The following is a 21047-nucleotide window of genomic DNA, read 5'->3' as shown; positions in this document are numbered from 1 at the left end:
CAAGCGTATGTCATCTATACAAAATTCCTCCATTATGGTATCTTCCTGGAGCACAAGTATGAAACAAAGTTTGAGGTTTATTGGAATTATATTTGTAGACCGTGTGATAGGAAACTGTTTCACCAATTTAGAGTAGGCTCACTCCCTATAAAATCGTTTACATTAAAATGGCAAAACAAAATGGATATTAAATGCCCTTCTTGCCAAACAATAGATGAGTCTATCATGCATATATTGTTCGTATGCCCAGCATATAAGTGCCCAGGGCCCAGAGACAATGTGTTCCAATCTTGGTACTAGATCAAGTAAAACGGCACTACGTATATTGAAGACAAATTTGAACAAAGATTTTGTAATAGCAATGGCAACGTTTTTGAGCTGGATGTGGTGTATTCGAAGGAATAATATGAAGAAGCTAGGTGTAATGAATGTCAACCCTGTTTTCAATCTTTTTTAAGTGTTCTTATACATTCCTAATTGGGGAGCCTCAGATATGCATAGGCTGTGTCCCATTTTTACACAAACTAGTAGACAAGATCATGAAAAACTGTGAGTCTATGATCCATATCACACCCAACATTTGGATCCAGTGATCAATACTTTTAATAGAGCTGTGGTCCCCAGTTGGTCCCATAATAAATATAGCTCTCAGTTACATTCAACCCTAGGCTTTGCCTGTTTTAACAGACCAGCCTGGACTCCCCTTGCAATAACCCAGCTGTTGACCTTGTTCAACAGCTGGGTTATTGTCTGTACTCATTGTCATCGCTACAGGGATCAAGTTCAAGAGTGAGAGAATCCTAATGTTCTATTATTAAAATATATGCAACATTTTTCTGCTGCAAGGATCCTTTACTTATTCCATGTATCCATAACCCTTAGTTGAACAGGGTCCAATCATTCATTTTCATTCTGAATTTGTGTAGTTTTGATCCATTTTCAACTTGTGTATATTGAGGGTGTTGTCTATATATGTGTATCAATCAATCAATCAGGAGTTTTTTAAAGCGCGACTACTCACCCGTAAGGGTCTCAAGGCGCTAGGGGTGGGGGGGGGGGTTGGGGGGGTGCAGGTTCCATTCCATCAAGGAGGGGGTCTGTCGAAGAGCCAGGTTTTGAGGTTTCTTGCGAAGATGGGGAGCGATGTTGTCTGTCTGAGGTGGAGCGGAAGGGCGTTCCATGCTTTGGCCGCGAGGAAGGAGAAGGAGCGGCCTCCCGATCTGGTCTTTCTGGTGCGGGGGACCACAGCGTAGGAAAGCTGGGCTGATCGTAGGGTCCTTTGGGGTGCGTGGAATTTGAGTCGGCTGTTCAGGTATGCTGGTCCGGTGCCGTGGAGGGCCTTGTGTGCGTGGGTGAGCATCTTAAAGGTGATTCTCGCCTCGACAGGGAGCCAGTGGAGTGTGCGCAGGTGCTGGGAGATGTGGCAGTGTTTTGGCAGGTTGAGGACCAGTCTTGCGGCGGCGTTCTGGATGTTCTGTAGCTTGCGGATGAGGTTTTTGTTTATTCCGGCGTAGAGTGCGTTGCCGTAGTCGAGTCTGCTGGTGACCAGGGCGTGAGTGACTGTCTTTCGGTGTTCGAGGGGGATCCATTTGAAGGTCTTACGAAGGAGGCGGAGGGTGTGGAAGCAGGAAGATGAGACAGAGTTGATCTGGCGGTCCATTTTGAGCTCGGAGTCCAGGATGATTCCCAGGTTGCGTGCGTGGTCTGTGGGGGTTGGCGGGTTTCCGAGGGCGGTGGGCCACCAGGTGTCACTCCAGGCGTCGGGGTTTGGGCCCATGATGAGTACTTCTGTTTTGTTGGTGTTTAGTTGTAGGCAGCTGTTTTTCATCCATTTGGCGACGGCTTCCATGCCTTCTCGAAAGTTGCGTCTGGCGGTGTTGGGCTCGTTTGATAGGGAGAGGATGAGCTGGGTGTCGTCTGCATATGACACGATGTTGAGTCCGTAGGTTCTGACGATGGGGGCAAGTGGAGCCATGTAGACGTTGAAGAGCGTCGGGCTGAGGGAGGAGCCCTGGGGGACTCCGCAGGTGATAGGTGTGGGGTCCGAGAGGAAAGGGGGGAGTCTGACCCGCTGCGTCCTGCTGGAGAGGAAGGAGCAGATCCAGTCGAGGGCCTTGTCCTGGATTCCTGCATCGTAGAGTCTGCGTATTAGGGTGCGGTGGGAGACTGTGTCGAACGCCGCTGATAGGTCGAGGAGGATGAGGGCTACTGTTTCTCCTTTGTCCAGTAAGGTGCGGATGTCGTCTGTTGCGGCGAGGAGGGCGGTTTCCGTACTGTGGTTTTTTCTGAAGCCGGATTGGGAGGAGTCGAGGATGTTGTGTTCTTCAATGAATGTGGCGAGTTGGCTGTTGATGGCTTTCTCGATGACTTTCGCTGGGAACGGGAGCAGGGAGATGGGTCTGTAGTTTTTGAGGTCGGTGGGGTCCGCTGAGGGTTTCTTTAGGAGGGGGTTGACCTCGGCGTGTTTCCAGTCGTCGGGGAATGAGGCGGTCGCCAGGGAGCGGTTGATGGTTTGGCGGAGCATGGGTGCGATGGTGTTGGCGGCTCTGTTGAAGATGTGGTGGGGGCAGGGGTCCGTGGGGGCCCCTGAGTGGATTGACTTCATTGTCTTCAGTGTGTCTTCGGTGGTGAGGGCAGTCCAGTCATCAATCGCTGGTTTCCGGGTGTCGGGGGTGGTTGGTGAGGGTTCAGTGTGTTGGTTGTCTTCGTCGAAGTTGTCGTAGATGCTCTTGATTTTGTGGTGGAAAAAGATGCTGAGTTTGTCGCAGAGGTCTTGTGAGGGAGGGATGTCGGTAGACTCGCTGGTGGGTTGGGCGAACTCCTTGATGATGCTGAAGAGTTCCTTGCTGTTGTGTGCGTGGGTGGAGATTCTGTCTTCAATCGCTTTTTTCCTCGTTTCTCTGATGAGTTGATGGTGGGCGTTGGTGGCGGCTCTGAAGTTGTTGTGGGCTTCTGTGGATTTGGTGTTTCTCCAGGCCTTTTTGAGGCGGCGGCATGTGCGCCTGGACTTTCGAAGTTCGGTGGTAAACCATCTGGCTTTCTTGGCACGGGTATTGTTGTTTTTCTTGAGGGGGGCTATGGTGTTGGTGCTGTCCGAGATCCATCTATACAGGGTTCGGGCTGCGGTGTTGGGGTCGTCGTTTTCCGCGATGGTTGGGGTGGAGTTGTTGAGTGAGGAGGTGAGCTGGTCATCCGTGATTTTGGTCCAGTTTCTTTGTGGAAGCAGGTGCTGGTGTCTGTGGATGGTGGGTGTTCTGAAGGTGAAGTGGACGCAACGATGGTCGGTCCATGGGAGTTCGGTGGTGTGGCTGAAGGTGATGGAGTTTCCTGTAGTGAAGAGGGGGTCGAGGGTGTGTCCTGCTGAGTGCGTGGGCTCGGTCACGATCTGGCGGAGTCCAATGTTGTGGAGGTTGTCCAGGAGGGATGTGGTGTTGGGGTCCAGTTGATTGTCGAGGTGGAAGTTGAGGTCTCCCAGCAGGGTGTAGTTGGTGGATGCGATGGCCTGCGGGGAGATAATGTCCGTGATGGAGTTGTCGAAGGGTCCGCGGGGTCCAGGGGGTCGGTAGATGAGGGTTCCTCGAAGGGCGGCGGTGGGGCTGGCCAGTATCTTGAAGTGAAGGTGTTCCATCAGTTCTGTGGACTCGTCAGGGAGTGTGCTCAGGCGGAGGCTGGATTTGTGGACGATGGCGATTCCTCCTCCTGGGTGGATGGGGCGGTCCTTCCTGGAGATCTTGTATCCTTGGGGGATGGCGATGGCGATGTCCGGTCCCGAGGTGGTGTTGGTCCAGGTTTCGGTGAAGAATGCTACGTCTGGGGTTGTGCTGTCGAGGAGGTCCCAGATTTCTGTGGCGTGTTTGTGGAGGGATCGGACGTTGAGGAGGATGCATTGCAGGGTCTTCAGTTCGGTTGTGTTCTTGTGGGCGGGTTGTGCTGGATCCGTGTTCTTGGCGGTGCTGCAGGTGTGCCTTTAGCGGTGACAGCTGAAGGGTCCATGGGTGTCGGCTGGTGATGCTAGCTTGCAGTTGTTGTTGCAGCCTGGGTTGAGTGCGTGGAGTGCTGCTGGGTCGTAGCGTTGGCGGGGCGGAGGTCCAGGGTTCCTGGTGCTGGTCGCGGACGGGTCGCAGACGGGCGCAGACGTGCTTGCCTTTGATGCGCCTTCGGTGCACCAGCGGCGCGCCCGCAGCCCGCGGCCGCTGCGCCGTACATGTGTGCATCCAAAGTTCAGTGTCACTATGTAACTCCAGCGACAGAATTGAGTCACATTAGATTTACTACAATTATCAGTTTATTCAAAAGTGAGTAGTAGAGGCATGTGACACATTTCAACCCAGAAGGGTCTTGGTCATTTGACCACACTCTACGTTCACAGACTATTTGCACTTTGCTTACACAATGAAAGTCAAAATAGGACTGAAACTTGAAGCCTTGATCACCATTGTGTGAAAACAAAATGGCATAAGATGAAAACAAATTGCGAGATTTAGACCAATCAATTTATAAGTACAAAGAAGATTTGATATAATCTGGTACACTCCATTTAAAATAATTGACAGCCATTTTTCCTGCAACAGACAATATGTTAAAAAACTCAACATCTACTTATTAAGTAACTTACTTACTTATCATTGTGTCCATGAACATAGAAAGATGACTATAGTGGACCTCAGTTGAAACTATAGAAGTCATCAGAATCAAAAAGAGCTCAGAAATAAAATTCCAATGGGGGTAGAGAGAGGACTATGGCAGAATTCAATTAAAACTATAGTAGTCATCAAAATGATGGGTTTAGAACAAAATTTCGCACTGAATATTAGCTTAATTGTTGCAGTGATTGACAATTTTTAAACCAATATGTACTGCTCAAAGTATTACGCATTCTTTCTATACATTTGTTTATTATTTTTAAATTATTCTTTCATACAACAATGTTGAAGGAAGACTATGTGGTACTTGAGTCATGACTATAAAAGTTGTGAGAAATTGGGTTGTTGTTGGTTGACTGGGGCATGAGCACTGGTCAAGCAACAGTCACAGTCCCTGGCAGGGTGAGCAACAAAAAGTCACTAAATTAACCTGTGCTTAACCCTGGGTAGCTTGGCACAAAAAAAGCAGTCAGGCTTAATTTAGAGGCAATGCGTACAGTATTTATGTAGCACACAAACAGTAATCAAGTGAAAACACAACAGTAGACTAATCCCACACCTATTTAGAAAAACAAAAGGACATTTTAATAAATTATTCAACACCAAAAACAACAAAATTCGAATAGTTTGAACCAGTGTTATGAATTTTGAAAGTTTTTAGTAAAAACTAGCACCTAAAAGAGCAAAGCCCCAACCACAGACATCTAGTTGGGTGACACAATCAAAAAACAGAGGGAGGTACAGGTCAAGGTTAGGTTCACCCTCCTTAATGAATGCAGTTCCACAACATTTGGAATACCGGAATTAGAAACCTAACCATAGGAAGAACAGGGATTCCACTGAACGTATGTGAAAACCCTCTTTCTAGAAAAAAAAAATCAGTGAGGGCATCAAAATGCGCTCTCTGGGGTGCTATCAGGTCATTTTCCGAGAGGAGTGTGCTTTGACGAAGGTGTGACTACAAGCCCCTCTACTCCTGCAGATCATGAGGCATATTTCTGCCTAAACAAAAATATAGCATGTCAATGTACAACCATATGTGTTAAGTATCAGGTGAACACACATTAGGTGTGCACCCCATTGTTTCCTATTCACATAATTCTTTAGGAGTGGTACACACAGGACTGGCCCTAGTGTGGTCCTGAAGAAGAGCTTTAGGGTAATGCTCGAAACATGTTGATCCAGTACTAGGGACACCATACTCATTACAGTTAGGACTTTCCCTTGTATTAACCCTTAATTTTAAAATATACCGACTAGGAGCAGGAATAAAATATTAGCTCACTATTTTCAACCTATTTTTCCCACTCCACATCACTGCATCACACATATTTTCCAAAAATTAAGTGCTCCTACGTAGTTCGCAAGTCGCAGCACGCCTAAATCCGCAGCGGATTGAGAGGACCCCAATGATGAAGCATGCCACCTAGGGATAACCCTGTTTGGTGAGGGGACTCTAGAACATAATTTTTCTTACTAGAAAGAGTTTTTTTTTACACATGTTCAGTGGAATCCCTGTTCTTCCTAAGGATAGATTTCTAATTCCAGTATTCCGGATGTTGTGGAACTGCATCTAGTTGGGTGACACAGGGTCAAAGTCAAAAAGTATGTCAGACCACAATGCAGTATGGGTTGGATACAAAAAGTGGCTTGGGCCTAGTCGGGGCTTACATTTGGACTTAGAAGACATTTTGAGGAAAAAGTTCTGGGACGATAAAGTTCAGCGGGGCAAGGCTGCGGGTGTTGTTTGAGGAGGGAGCTTCATCAATGGGGAGCCACTGGACGAAGTTGCATTGAATATAACACTTTTTTGGAAGTCGAAAGTCTCCACCGGGATGAGGCAGGAGGCTGTAGCCGGCGAGAGTTCCAGGGGCCCCTATACTCCTTTGGCGAGGGCCGCTAAAAAGGATTTTCTGCTGCGGAGAAGAACGTACCAGGAGTTGCCGCAAAGTCAGGCTGACCAGAGATGCTACTTGGGTGGATAGATGAGCAGCTTGGTCACAGTCTTCACTCGGGTCTCAGAGCAGTTTTTATCGAACATTTTCCAAATTCCAAATTTTGGATTTGTGCTTTCTGGGCACTTTTAGCACCACCACAAAAGATCCAGGATTAGAGTGGCATTACTTGGGGGTTAGGTATCTTTCTCAGGCTGGGTCCAAGTGGGGGTTTATAATGGTGGGAGCCTGTTATGTCCCTGTGGCTCTGAAAAGGAGGTCAGCAAACAAGCCCTTGGTGTCATTCTGGTAGACTTGGGTTCGGGTGAAGAAGCAGGGCTCAAGCGATAGAGCATTCTTCTGAGGATTCAAGGCAGGCTACATGCAGCAAAGCAGTCCTCCCATGTGCAGAAACGCAAAGCAGTCTTCTGGAGCACACATCGGGCCACAGCAGCAGGCTAAGGCAAAAAAAATAATTCAGCAAAGAAGTTGAGGTTAAAGGCAAAAAGTTTGAAGGTGACTCTGCAGAGAGTGCCAGGTCCAACAATAGTCAAAGATATCTTAATTCCAAAACACTGATGAAAAGGACATGTGATGTTTACACAATTGTTGTCTACTTTATAATCTGATCATAATACACTCTAAAAGTAACTCTATTATATATATATATATATATATATATATATATATATAAGCAGCAATAACAATATATATTAATACAAAAAAATACAAACTAAGGGCCACATGTATGAAACCTTTTTGAGGTCGCGAACAGACCGATTCACAGAATCAGCCAGTTTTCAAATGCAAAAGGTACTTTGACATGAACCAAACCCAAATAGAGATTCGGTAGCCTGTTACCGAATCACAATTTGGGTTTGCGATTTGGTATTAAGAAGGGGTGTGTTGAGGGCATCGCTTCTTAATACCAATTCGCAGTGGTATGTATGAATGTTTTGCGACCGAAATGCAGTTGCAAAACATTCGCATTTTACCAGTTAATTGTACCCCAAATTGACGCGTCCTATTATGCACACGCCAAACCCTGTGACCAAGGGCAGAACTTGCAAACTCTTACATTAATGGTCAATCATTCACGCTATTCACTTCTGTGTAGTTCCTCTGTCCTCCAATTTACATGAAGCGTTTGATAAGGTATAACTTCTACTCTGTACAGTTATCACAAATCGATTCCTTCGTTTATAATTGTATTTGAGGAGGTAGCACGATTTAGGCCTATAGCGTATTGGAGAAGGCTCTGGACTACGCCGGAGTTGTTACCCTACGCAAATGCACTCAAACATGTAAGAGAAGCGGATTCGTCATGTAAAATCCAATGGCTACAAAAAATCAAGTGCACATTGGTTGACATGGGGCTCAGTCACTTGTGGGAGGATCCAGTTAGTAGTCTGTTTCCAGCACAAAAAGATTACAAGGAAGCACATTGGAATATGGTTAACATGAAGCGTATGTCATCTTTACACAATTCCTCCATTATGGTATCTTCCTGGAGCACAAGTATGAAACAAGGTTTGAGGTTTATTGTAAATATATTTGTAGACCGTGTGATAGGAAACTATTTCACCAATTTAGAGTAGGCTCACTCCCTATAAAATTGTTTACATTAAAATGGCAAAACTAAATGGATATTAAATGCCCTTCTTGCTAAACAATGGACGAGTCTATCATGCATATATTGTTCGTATGCCCAACATATAAGTGCCCTGGGTCCAGAGACAAATGGCTAAAGCCGATTTGTTCCAATCTTGGTACTAGATCAAGTAAAATTGCACTACGTATATTGAAGACAAATTTGAACGAAGATTTTGTATTTGCAATGGCAACGTTTTTGAGCTGGATGTGGTGCATTCGAAGGAATAATATGAAGAAGCTTCGTGTAATGAATGTCAACCCTGTTTTCAATCTTTTTAAAGTTTTCTTATACATTCCTAATTGGGGAGTCTCAGATATGCATAGGCTGTGTCCCATTTTTACGCTAACTAGTAGACGAGATCATGAAAAACTGTCTATGATCCATATCACACCCAACATTTGGATCCATTGATCAATACTTCCAATAGAGCTGTGGCCCCCAGTTGGTCCCATAATACATACAGCTCTCCGTTACACACAACCATAGGCTTTGCCTGTGTTAACAGACCAGCCTGGACTCCCCTTACAATAACCCAGCTGTTGACCTTGTTCAACAGCTGGGTTATTGTCTGTACTCATTGTCATCGCTACAGGGATCAAGTTCAAGAGTGAGAGAATCCTACTGTTCTATTATAAAAATAAATGCAACATTTTTCTGCTGCAAGGATCCTTTATTTATTCCATGTATCCATAACCCTTAGTTGGGTAGGAATCAATCATTCATTTTCATTCTGAATTTGTGTAGTCTTGATCCAGTTACAACTTGTGTATATTGAGGGTGTTATCTATATATGTGTACCTGTGTGTATCCAAAGTTCAGTGTCACTATGTAACTCCAGCGACAGAATTGAGTCACATCAGATTTACTACAATTATCAGTTTATTCAAAAGTGCATATTAGAGGCATGCGACACATTTCAACCCAGAAGGGTCTTGGTCATTTTACCACACTCTACGTTCACAGACTATTTGCACTTTGCTTACACAATGAAAGTCAAAATAGGACTAAAACTTGAAGCCTTGATCACCATTGTGTGAAAACGAAATGGCATAAGATGAAAACAAATTGCGAGATTTAAGCCAATTGATCTATAAGTACAAAAAAGATTTGATATACTCTGGTACCATCCATTCAAAATGATTGACAGCCATTTTTCCTGCAACAGACAATATGTTCAAAAACTCAACATCTACTTATCATTGTGTCCATGAACATAGAACGTTGACTATAGTGGACCTCATTTGAAACTATAGAAGTCATCAAAATCAAAAAGAGCTCAGAAATAAAATTCGATGGGATAGAGTGAGGACTATGGCAGAATTCGATTAAAACTATAGTAGTCATCAAAATGATAGGTTTAGACCAACTTTTCATACTGAATATTAACTTAATTGTTGCAGTGATTGATAATTTTTAAACCAACATGTACTGGTCAATGTATTACACATTCTTTATAAACATTTGTTTATTATTTTTAAATTATTCTTTCATACAACAATGTTGAAGGAAGACTATGTGGAACTTGAGTCATGACTATAGAAGTTGTGAGAAATTGGGTTGTTGGTTGACTGGGGCATGAGCACTGGTCAAGCAGCAGCCTCAATCCCTGGCAGGGTGAGCAGCAAAAAGTCACTAAATTACCTGTGCTTAACCCTGGGTAGCTTGGCACAAAAAAGCAGTCAGGCTTAATTTAGAGGCAATGTGGACAGTATTTATGCAGCACACAAACAGTAATCAAGTGAAAACACAACACAAGACTGATCACACAGCTATTTAGAAAAACAAAAGTACATTTCAAATAATAATTCAACACCAAAGACAACACAATTCGAATCAGTAGAACCAGTGTTATGAATTTTGAAAGATGTTAGTAAAACCTAGCACCTAAAAGATCAAAACACCAACCAAAGACATCTAGTTGGGTGACACAATCAAAAACCGGAGGTAGGTAGGGGTTAGGTTCACCCTCCTTACTGAATGCAGTTCCACAACATCGGAATACCGGAATTAGAAACCTAACCATAGGAAGAACAGGGATTCCACTGAACATGTGTAAAAATCCCTCTTTCCAGAAAGAAAAATTCTGTGAGGGCATCAAGATGCGGTCTCCAGGGGTGCAATCAGGTAATTTTCAGAGAGGAGTGCTTTGGCGAAGGTGTGTCTGCAAGCTGCTCTACCCCTGCAGATCATGAGGCATATTTCTGCCTAAACAAAAATACAGCGTGTCAATGTACAACTGTATGTGCTATGTGCTATGTGTCAGGTGAACACACATTGGGTGTGCACCCCATTGTTTCCTATTCACAGGATTCTTTAGGAGTGGTACGCACAGGGCTGGCCTTCGTGTGGTCCTGAAGAAGAGCTTTAGGGGAAAGCTCAAAACATGTCGACCCAGTACTAGGGACACCATACTCATTACAGTTAGGTCTTTTCCTAGTATTAACCCCTGATTTTAAAATATACCGACTAGGAGCTGGAATAAAATATTAGCTCACTAGCTAAGTATTTTTAACCTATTTTTCCCACTACACATCACTGCACCACACATATTTTCCAAAAAGTAAGTGCGCCTACGTACTTCGCAAGTCGCAGCACACCTCAATCCCCAGCGGATTGAGAGGACCCCAATGATGAAACATGCCACCTAGGGGTAACCCTGGTGGGTGAGGGGACTCTAGAAAATAATTTTTCTTTCTGGAAAGAGGGTTTTTTACACATGTTCAGTGGAATCCCTGTTCTTCCTTTGGTTAGGTTTCTAATGCCGGTATTCCAGATGTTGTGGAACTGCATCTAGTTGGATGACACAGGATCAAAAAGTATGTCTTACTACGACGGAGTATGGGTTGGATACAAAAAGTGGCTCAGGCCTAGTCAGCCCTTACATTCGGACTTAGAAGACATTTTAAAGGAGGAGTTCTGGGACGATAAAGTTCAGTGGGGCAAGGCTGCTGGTGTTGTTCAAGGAGCGAGCTTCATCAATGGGGAGCCACGGGACGAAGTTGCAGTGAATATTTCTACATTTATTCCTAAACACTTTTTTGGAAGTCGAAATCTCCACTGGGACGAGGCAGGATGCTATAGCCAGCGAGAGTTCCAGGAGGCCCTATACTCCTTTGGTGAAGGGCCGCTGAACAGGATTTGCTGCTGCGGAGAAGAATGTACCAGGAGTTGCTGCGAAGTCTGGCTGACCAGAGATGCTACTTGGGTGGATAGATGAGCAGCTTGGTCACAGTCTTCTCTCGGGTCTCAGAGCAGTTGTTAACCAAACATTTTCCAAGACCAAGTTTTGGATTTGAGCTATCTGGCCACTTTTAGCTCAACCACAAAAGGTCCTGGATTGGAGTGGCATCACTTGGAGGTTAGCTCGCTCTCTCAGGCTGGGTCCATGTGGGGGTTTATAATGGTGGGAACGTGTTATGTCCCTGTGGCTCTGAAAAGGAGGCCAGCAAACTAGCCCTTTGTGTCATTCTGGTAGTCTGAAGAAGGTGAAGAAGCAGGGCTCAAGCAGCAGAGCAGGCCTCGGAAGGTTCAAGGCAGACTACATGCAGCAAAGCAGTCCTCCCATGTGCAGCAATGCAAAGCAGTCTTCTGGAGCACACATCAGGCCACAGCTGCAGGCTAAGGCCAAATAAAACGAATTCAGCAAAGAAGTTGAGGTTAAAGGCAAACGGTTTGAAGGTGACTCTGCAGAGAGTGCCAGGTTCAACTGTAGTCAAAGATATCTTAGCTCAAAAACATTGATGAAAAGTACACGTGATGTTTACACAATTGTTGTCCACCTTATAATCCAATCACAATAAACTCTAATAATCTCATAAGTAATTCTATTATATATACGAGCAGCAATAACAAAAAATATTAATTAAAAAAAATACAAACTAAGGGCCACATGTACGAAGCCTTTGTGAGGTCGCAAACAGACCGATTCACAGAATCAGCCAGTTTTCAAACGTAAAAGGCACTTTGACATGAACCAAACCCAAATAGAGATTTGATAGCCTGTTACCGAATCGCAATTTAGGTTTGCGATTTGGTATTAAGAAGGCATGCGTTGAGGACATCCCTTCTTAATACCGAATCGCAGTGGTTTGTAAGAAAGTTTTGCGACCGAAATGCTGTCACAAAACATTTTCATTTTACCATCAAATTCTATTTGGTGGTAACCAATTGGCAAATGTTTGTGAATGTTTGTAAAAGCATTTTTTAAGAGCAGGCAGTGGTCCCACGGACAACTGTCTACTCTTAAAAAATGAAACTTAAATATTTCATTTCCAAAAAAAGATTGCTTTATTTAAAAGCAGTCACATACATGGTAGTCTGCTGACCCCAGCAGGCCACCATCCCAGTGATTTTAGTGATTCTCAATGGGTCGCAAACCGAGACCTACCTCATTAATATTCATGAGCTAGTCTATTTGCGATCCACTGGTAATTGCAAATGAAACTCAAAAAAGTTTCATTAATTTGAAAAAGTGATTTCCTAGTTGCAATTCGCAGGAAATCGCAATTAGGAACTCGTTATTTCAATTTTTCGTACATGTGGTCCCTGATCTGTCGCTCGTGGTGCTCGTAATGTCCTCATATTACAAGGAACCTAATCCAAAGACATTAGAATTTTAAAGCATATCGTCGTAGATGGCCCTACAAAAGAAGAAATTATGCATGGTATGAGGTGAATCAAAGAGCTATGTGAAAAGTTATTCAGAGGCTGATCCTAACCCATCAGTCACAGCTGGTAAAATCAATGACTGTTAGTTCATTAAGGTTGCTATAGATGGATCGCTAGTTCCTCATCGTATGCCCTGATGTGCTCCAAATTCTTTTTTGTTTAGACTAAAAGTTGTGCTTCCTATATCTAACTTGGGACATAGGCATTTTATACAATAAACTGTATATTCTGCATGGCATGTAATATGGTGGGCAATTTTATGTTTGTGTCCACTGTAGGGGTCTGTGAACTCTGTGAGGTTCTGGCTATGTTTGCAAGCTTTGCAGTGCACACAAGCAAAGAAAGTAACATTTATATGTATTGAATATAGGAATCTAGGTAATATTTCAGTAAGGGATTTTTTTGAAATGCTACAATGGTTTGTTTGTGATCACTTCATTTAACATCCCATCTGCTTGTTTTATGCCTCAGTGTTGTCATATTGTTAGATAGATGGATGTGTTTGCTGCAACTCCAAATTAGGTTACTTCGCATGCTTTGGAATCTGCTTTTCTGACTGGTACTTGCAAAGTTTGGTAGAATATATCTTAAGCTTTAAATCTTCCTAGAATTTCATGCTTGTACTGAGAATATGCAGAAACACAGTTTCTCTTTGCATGCAAGTTCAACATAAGGGCTGGCTGATCGGTTAGAAGCGGGATGGCAATTCTACGCAAGCAGAATGGAATTTCTTGTTATAGTTGTACTGAATATTTATATTTCAATCTTGTTGCATTTAATATGCAGTCTGAGATCTACAAAGTCTACTGAGATACTACTAGAGTGATATGTACACCACAAGTTCAAATTATTGTCATTGAGTATTGAATCAAACGTATCCAGTACCATTACTGACACCTTCCAAATGGGGAAGAGGTTATCAATGGACCTCACCCATGTTACAATATGATTGGTGGACTCTTCGATGGTATCCATCCAGAACACCTGCTCCTCTCACCAGCCTACGAACAAATTTGCGTAGCTGGGGGTGAAGCAGGTGCTCATCATGGTACCTTGAATCTGCCTGTAATGCTGGTTATCAAATACAAAAATGTTCTCAGTCAAGCATCTGCACATCATCTCCAACAACATATATGCATGTTAGAATATTTTGAGACCTCTTGCTCTCATAAAGTGCCTGCAAGCTGCCATTCCATCCTAATATTTAATGCTTGTATACAAGGAATTGTATCCAAGATGACTAGCATGTATCCTTCTTCTATACACATGTATGTAGTATTTCTGTAGCAGTAACATAGCCAATATACAAGACAATCATAAAATCAACCAGTGATAGGAGAGATGGTGGGTCGGTGGATGGTCAATGCATTGTGATGTAATGTTCTTTAAAGAGGTCAGTCTTCAACTATTTTCCTAAATTAGAGCAGTGTTGGGGTTGTCCTGATGTATACAGATATTTTATTCCAGACCCTGGGCACATAGATTGAAAAGGCCTACTGCCTTTTTTTCAGTCTAATGCTGCAGTCTAATAGTCCACTCTGTGGGTGTGCCAATGAGCACCTCAGATAGAGACCTTGGGGCCGATTCACAGACCTAATCTGAGACAACATCCTAAACTTACTACTTTTGGTATTCACAGTAGACATTTAGTAATAGTAAAGTTAGGATTTTGTATTTGTGTAGTTTTTCCCTACTCAGAGGTGTCAGAGGCGGCATTTGCTAACTTTAAGGGGTGCCTTCGCGATGTAGCTAGTTGGATGAACACCAATAAATCGAAGCTGAAAAAGGGAAAAAAAGAGGTCATCTTCTTTGGGAAGGGCCCCCCCCCCCTCTGCGGATCTCTGGTGGCCGACAGAAATGGGCCCGGCACCTACCCCCAGCACTAAGGCCAAAAATCTGGGGGTGAAGTGGGATGACAGCCTTTCCTTCCTACCCCACATGCAACAGGTCGTTGGAGGTTGCCTAGGCAAACTGAGGAATTAACGGAAATTCCTCCGGCTCCTCCTGGAAGGATGCCGAAAAACTGTAATCCATGCTACGGTCACCTCTAGGCTGGATTATGCCAATGGCCTCTATCTTGGCCTTCCAAAATACCTGATCCAACGGCTCCAAACCGTTCAGAACGCGGCGGCGAGGCTGATAACGCACATCCCGTTTAAACAGCATGTCTCGCCGCATCTGCACAGCCTACATTGGCAACCGGTAGCAAGTAAGATTAAATTCAAGGCTCTGACGCTGGCCTTCAGAGCCCTACATGGAACATGCCCTCTTTACTTAAAAACTCGACTCCCGAGATACGCTCAGGTGAGACTCCTTCGCTCAAATTCCCTGCTTCAACTTTGCGTCCCACGAGTCAGACAGGCTCGTTTTGGGGGCAGGACCTTTTCGCCCAGCACGGCGAAGCTGTGGAACACGCTGCCACCGGCCCTGCAGTGGGCTCCTTCCGAAGCAATATTTAGGAGGTTGTTAAAAACCTGGCTTTTCCAGGTATAAACACCTTTCCTTTCCTCATTTTCGCTGCCTCTCCGCTGCTCACTCAGCGCCGGGACGCCTCTGGTTGAGGTAACTGCACGCGCTCTACAAAATTCTGTATTATTATTATTATTATTATTAGGATTTTTTCTTAAATTAGGATTTTGTCTTAAGTTAAACTTAAGTTTGTCTCAAGTTTTGGTCTTAAGACAAAATCCTAACAAGACAAAATCCTAACTTAACTACTACTAAATGTCTTCTCTGAATACCAAAAGTAGTAACTTTAGGATTTTGTCTCAGATTAGTTCTGTGAATCGGCCCCCTTGTCTCGAAGGTAAGCCGGGTGCTGGTCGTAATGGTTTTGTACATGATGTAGCTGGTTTTGAAGGTAGAGTGGGCCGACAAAGGTAGCCATTGTTGTTCCTTCAGGATGAGGATGATATGATCATGTTTCTTAAGGCCCGGGATGAAACATTATTCTGGCATATAGGATGCTCTTCATGGGTACCAATGAGGAGTATGGAAGGTCAGAGAGCAGTGTGTAAACATCATCCAGGTGCAAGAATATGAGGGCAGTAACAGCAGTTCTAAAGTCCATTTCTGAAAGAAATAGTTCTCTTTCTTTAGAAGAGAGTGCTGGTATCAGATCATCTTTGCTTTTTTGCAATATTTTCCTTGATTGTGAGATTGATGTCCAGGATAAATCTAAGTGACTTAGCTTTTGGTGAATGTAGGGATTCACAGCTGTCAAGGTGCATGTCACTGAGCCTGGTTTATACTGTTTTCTATTTATTATTCTTGGCAAATAACAGGAATTCTGACTTAACTGGAGCAAGCTTCATATAGTTACTGGATATCCAGGTCTCAATGATGTGCAGGCAGTGTTTGCGATGTTGGATGTCTGAAGCTGAAGAGACGTTCAAATAGAGATGCCTATCATCAGCATGTTGGTGAATCTTGGTGCTGTAATCTGTGAGTAGAGCAATAAGCAGCACCATGTAGAGGTTGAAGATGATAGGGAACAGTACGGAACCATGGGGAACCCTGCATGTGATAGAGAAAATCTTAGACCTGGAGTTGCCCATGTGAACAATCTGGTGTTGGCCGGGAAGGTAGGAGGAAAACCAGTGAAGGACATTCCCGTCCAATACTATTTGAGACTCCGGGTGCACATAATGGTTGTAGGCAGCTGAGAGGTCCAGCAGTATCAGGTGTCAGGGCTTGCCTCCATCCGTAGTCAGGAGGGCATAAATTGTGATGTGTAAGGTAGCGGTCCCCATGCTACAGTGTGGTCTGAAGCCAGACTGGTAGTCAAACATAAATTCAACATCTCAAGGATCAATCATGGCTCAAAAAAGCTGCATCCTCAGCCTTTCCTGGGAGCCCCCAACTTCTCATCTGCTTCATAAGGCCCACTTTCCCAAAATAATCAATTACAATGAAGAGAACTCTGTTCTTGGTCAATAATGCCTTAAGCTCACAAGACACGTTCAAAGCATCATTGCCATACTGCAGCCCTTGTTGCACTACCTCTGGTGGCTTGCCTACCTACCACCTCATTGCTTCTTCCAGTATTGTAACATGCTTTCTCAAACTGTCTAACTTCCCCTACGAATGCGCGATAAATGTTCTATTCTTCACAGGGTCTCATGCCAAATAGGAATGTGCCAAGGGTGGCTGATGTCTAGGTCACAGTTTTTCCTTGAGCTCCTTGTATAGCAAATCTCAGTTCCTTTTGCCTTCTTATTTTTAACTACTATGCTGTTGCTCCACAAGCCTAGCATTTTATCATTTCTCTAATTCTGGTGCTGTGAGCTGATCACCCCCCTGGACTCAATGATGAACTATTTGGTTTCCACACTTCCGTAGTCAAAGTAGTTCTGTCAGCAAAGTGCCAGACCCCCGGGATAGCCCCAAGCCAGGCCCCTGCACTTCAAATCCCCTTTCCATTTAACATTTCCAGCTCTCATAGAACCTATACACCGGAATAGGTGAGCAACTGCAACCCCCAGGGCAAACACCAGTGATTGACCGTAGGCACTGAGAGCAGTGCAGAACAATTTCTCCAGCTACAATCCACAGGGGAAAAAGCCAGATTGGTCTTAAGTTACCCCCTCTGCTCTGTTCACAGTCATACTATGTATTTATTTATTAATTGATTTATAGAGTCTTATATAGTGTGAACATGACCCAAAAGGGTATCAGAGTGCTTTACAAACAATCAGGAACAAATACGACAAATTAACACATGTTCATGAGGGATACAGGAAGTCATAACAACAAGCTGGTGGAGGAGGATCTATCCTGTGTTGGGGTGTTGAAGTGTAGGGCTTTGTGGGTCATGCAGGCAATTTTTAATTGAATCCTGGCTTCATATGGAAATCAGTTCAGTGACTTCAAATCAGGAGAGATGTGGTTATTTTGTATCAATCCTGTGATATGCCTAGCAGCAGAGTTAAGAGAGGCCCTAAGTGGCACCAGCTTGTAGCTAGGTAGACCACAAAGGGTTGCCCTACCATATTCCAACCTAAAGATGTGGCAGAGCTGATGTGCCCCTGCATGTTCAAGTTCAAATCTAGTATTATTCTCAGTGATCTTGAGGAATCTTTGCTGTGTGGTACACAGTTTAGAACTGTTAGTTGTTTAATATAACAGGGAGGTAATGCACTGCTCCTTGATAAGCTGGGGTTCCAGTAGGAAACATATTTTTTAGATGAATTTTTAATTCAATGTTGGCAAAGATTCATCGATTTTAACTGGCTCTAGTCCAAAACCCCATGTACTAGTCTCTGAGTCTCAACATGTCCAATATTCTTACTGTAGCTACTAGATGGTACATTGTTTGCTAGGAAAAGTTCTGCTTTGTTTAATACCTGCCATCTTCTTCGGAACAGAAATAAGCATGTTGTGGAAATGGGAAGCTTATGATGTTATGAGGCTTGGAACCCACTATTTGACTATTCCTTATGTAAGTCTTCAGATGTATTGACTCGTTTTGGAGATAAACATGATGCAAACATTGACGAATAGCAGGGTCAGAGAATAGTTTTAAGATACCACACAAAAAAACAATATGTTGTCATGACCATAAAAGCTACATATGCATTACACTGATATGTGGATTACTTTGACCGGCCATGACCTGGATCTGGTAGATTTACTTCCCTAACATCTGTCCTTGCAATTTGTGTAGTATCAGAGCAGCTTGCTGTAAATACACTCCCAATGTTATGCAGTTGTGATTTCACCATCAGCCCCACACTGCAGCTACTTTCACCACAGCAAGCACTAGCGGGCTAAGATAGGCAGAACTAAGGGGTTGTGAGAATAGCTCCCTCCATCATATGTCCTTTTCATCAATATTTTTTACCTAAGATATCTTTGACTACTGTTGGACCTGGCACTCTCAGCAGGGTCACAAACAACCTGGAATCCAAGCAGTATTTTCTTCCAGTTCCTAAATATTGCTGGTCTTAGTCATCATTACCCAAGCCACCCTGTTACTGTGCCCTGACAAATCTATACCTCTGGCTGCTATTTCCCTCGTTTAGGCTTTTTCTATAAAATCTTCACATAGCCACACTTCTGCCTAGTTCATAGGAATCAACCAAGCATTCCTAATGATAGATAACATGATAATTAGCCGCTTTTGTTTCCTAACCACCCTTCTCCCAGGCACCGTATCCAATCTGCCAAACAAATAGGCACACTTTCAGCTTTCCTTTTCTTTTTTTTGTTATTTCACCATTGGTAGGGTACATTCATATAAAAATATCCATAACAAGATAAATGCAAAAAACAAGCATTCTCAAATAGTAATGATAGTTGACAAATAAGTACAGAACAGTATGGATAGCTTACCCCGAAGACCTTAGATCATTAAGTTGTGCCTAGAGTGAGTTCGATTCTAGTTTTCCAATCGATTATAGGAGCCCAAAAAGGATTTCCTAGTTTCCTAGCCTTCCACCCTTTCCTCTCATATAGACCCTTTTCCAGATTATACATAGCTAAGAGTCGTGTAAGCCATTGTTGTAATGTGGGGGGGTTTAGGATCCACGCAAGCGGATGCTATACAAATTCTAACCACAGCCATGTCTAGAAATACAAATTTGCGCAGAACTAGCAGTGTTCCATTCAGAGCCACACCTAATACCATCAACTCGGCTGTAGGCTTTACTTGGATCCTAAGAGTTTGCCCCAGAAATACTTCTATAGATCCCTTTAACGGGTCCAGCATCGGACAGTAGGCAAACATATAAACTATATCTGCATCATCCCCCTGACAGGCGGGGGCATCAAATACATTCCATTCCTCCCCATTGAGCAATCTTAGCTGACGAATAATAGAGTGATCTGTAAGTGGGTGTGTGAGTGGCTGCAAAGGTCTATCAGTGGATATGTGAGTGGCTGTATGGGTCTGTGAATCAGTTTTTGGGTGGTTTTCTGGGTGTGTGAGTGGCTGTGTGAGTGGGGGAGAGGATGTAGGCGTACGACTAGAGCGGTCGCACTCGAAGCTGGAGAACCGGGTTTGAGTCTCTGCAACGACGCTCAACATCCTGTGATTCCGGGCAAATCCCTTAATCTCCCCATGCCTAACAAAAAGGAATGTGTCCTTCTGTAACTAAACTGATGCTATGTAAAGCGCTCTGATACCCGATGTCTCGGGTCTAGTTCAATCTACATAAAACTCTAAAAAAATCAGATAAAGAAAGTGATTGTATAGGTATGAGAGTGGTTGTATGGGTGTGTTAATGGGTGTTTGAGTGGTTGTGGGGGTGTGTAAGTAAGTGTGAGTGTGGTTGTTTGGGTGTGTTAGTGAGTGTTGTGAGTGCTTGTATGGATTTGTGGGTAGCTTTGTTGTAATGTAAGTGGGTGTGAGTAGTTGTAGGTGTCTGTAAGTATGTGTGTGAGTTGTATGGGTGTGTGAGTGGATGTATGGATCTGTGAGTGGGTGTGAAAGTGGGTGTGTGAGAGAGTGGTTTTATGGGTGTGTGAGTAATTATGTGGATGATGTGGTTTGAGATGTCATCAGTGATGTCACCGACCATGTAATGAGGGTTGTAATATGTGAGGTCATAAGCAGGTTATTGCAGGGGAAGTAAGTTATAGTTAGCTCAGGTAACTATAACTGCAGAATTTCACTGGTTTTGTACAAGTGAAATCTGAGCCAAACTATAACGTCTCTGTAACCTTTGTTTTTTTCAGTGAATTTCTAAGTGTTTTTTTTTATTTCCTAACTTTAACATTCCTATGACTTCTGTTTTTAAGTGAATTGCTATGTTTTGTTTATGTTATTGCCTAACTATAGCGTCCCTGTAACCTTTGTTTTTTTTGTGAATTCCTACTTTTTTAAAAATGTTATTCCCTAACCATAATGTCCCTGTAACCTTTGTTTTTTTGTGTGAATTTCTAAGGTTTTTTACATTTTATTTCCTCACTGTAATCTGTAACCTTTGAGAGTAAGTGTGTGAGTGGCTGTATAGGTCGGTGAGTTGTTGTGTGAGTGGCTATATAAGTCTGTGATTGGGTGTGTCAGTGGTTATGCGGATATGTCTGTGGGTGTATGAGTGGCTGTATGGGTCTGTGAGTGGGTGTGTGAGTGGCTGTATTGGTGTGTGTGTGTGTGAGTGTGTGTGAGTGGCTGTGTCAGTCAATGTGTCAATGTTTACCCAACTG

The sequence above is a fragment of the Lissotriton helveticus genome, chromosome 2_2 (genome assembly GCF_964261635.1).
Source record: "Lissotriton helveticus chromosome 2_2, aLisHel1.1, whole genome shotgun sequence".
Taxonomy (NCBI): Eukaryota; Metazoa; Chordata; class Amphibia; order Caudata; family Salamandridae; genus Lissotriton; species Lissotriton helveticus.
This window is presented reverse-complemented; position numbering follows the sequence as displayed.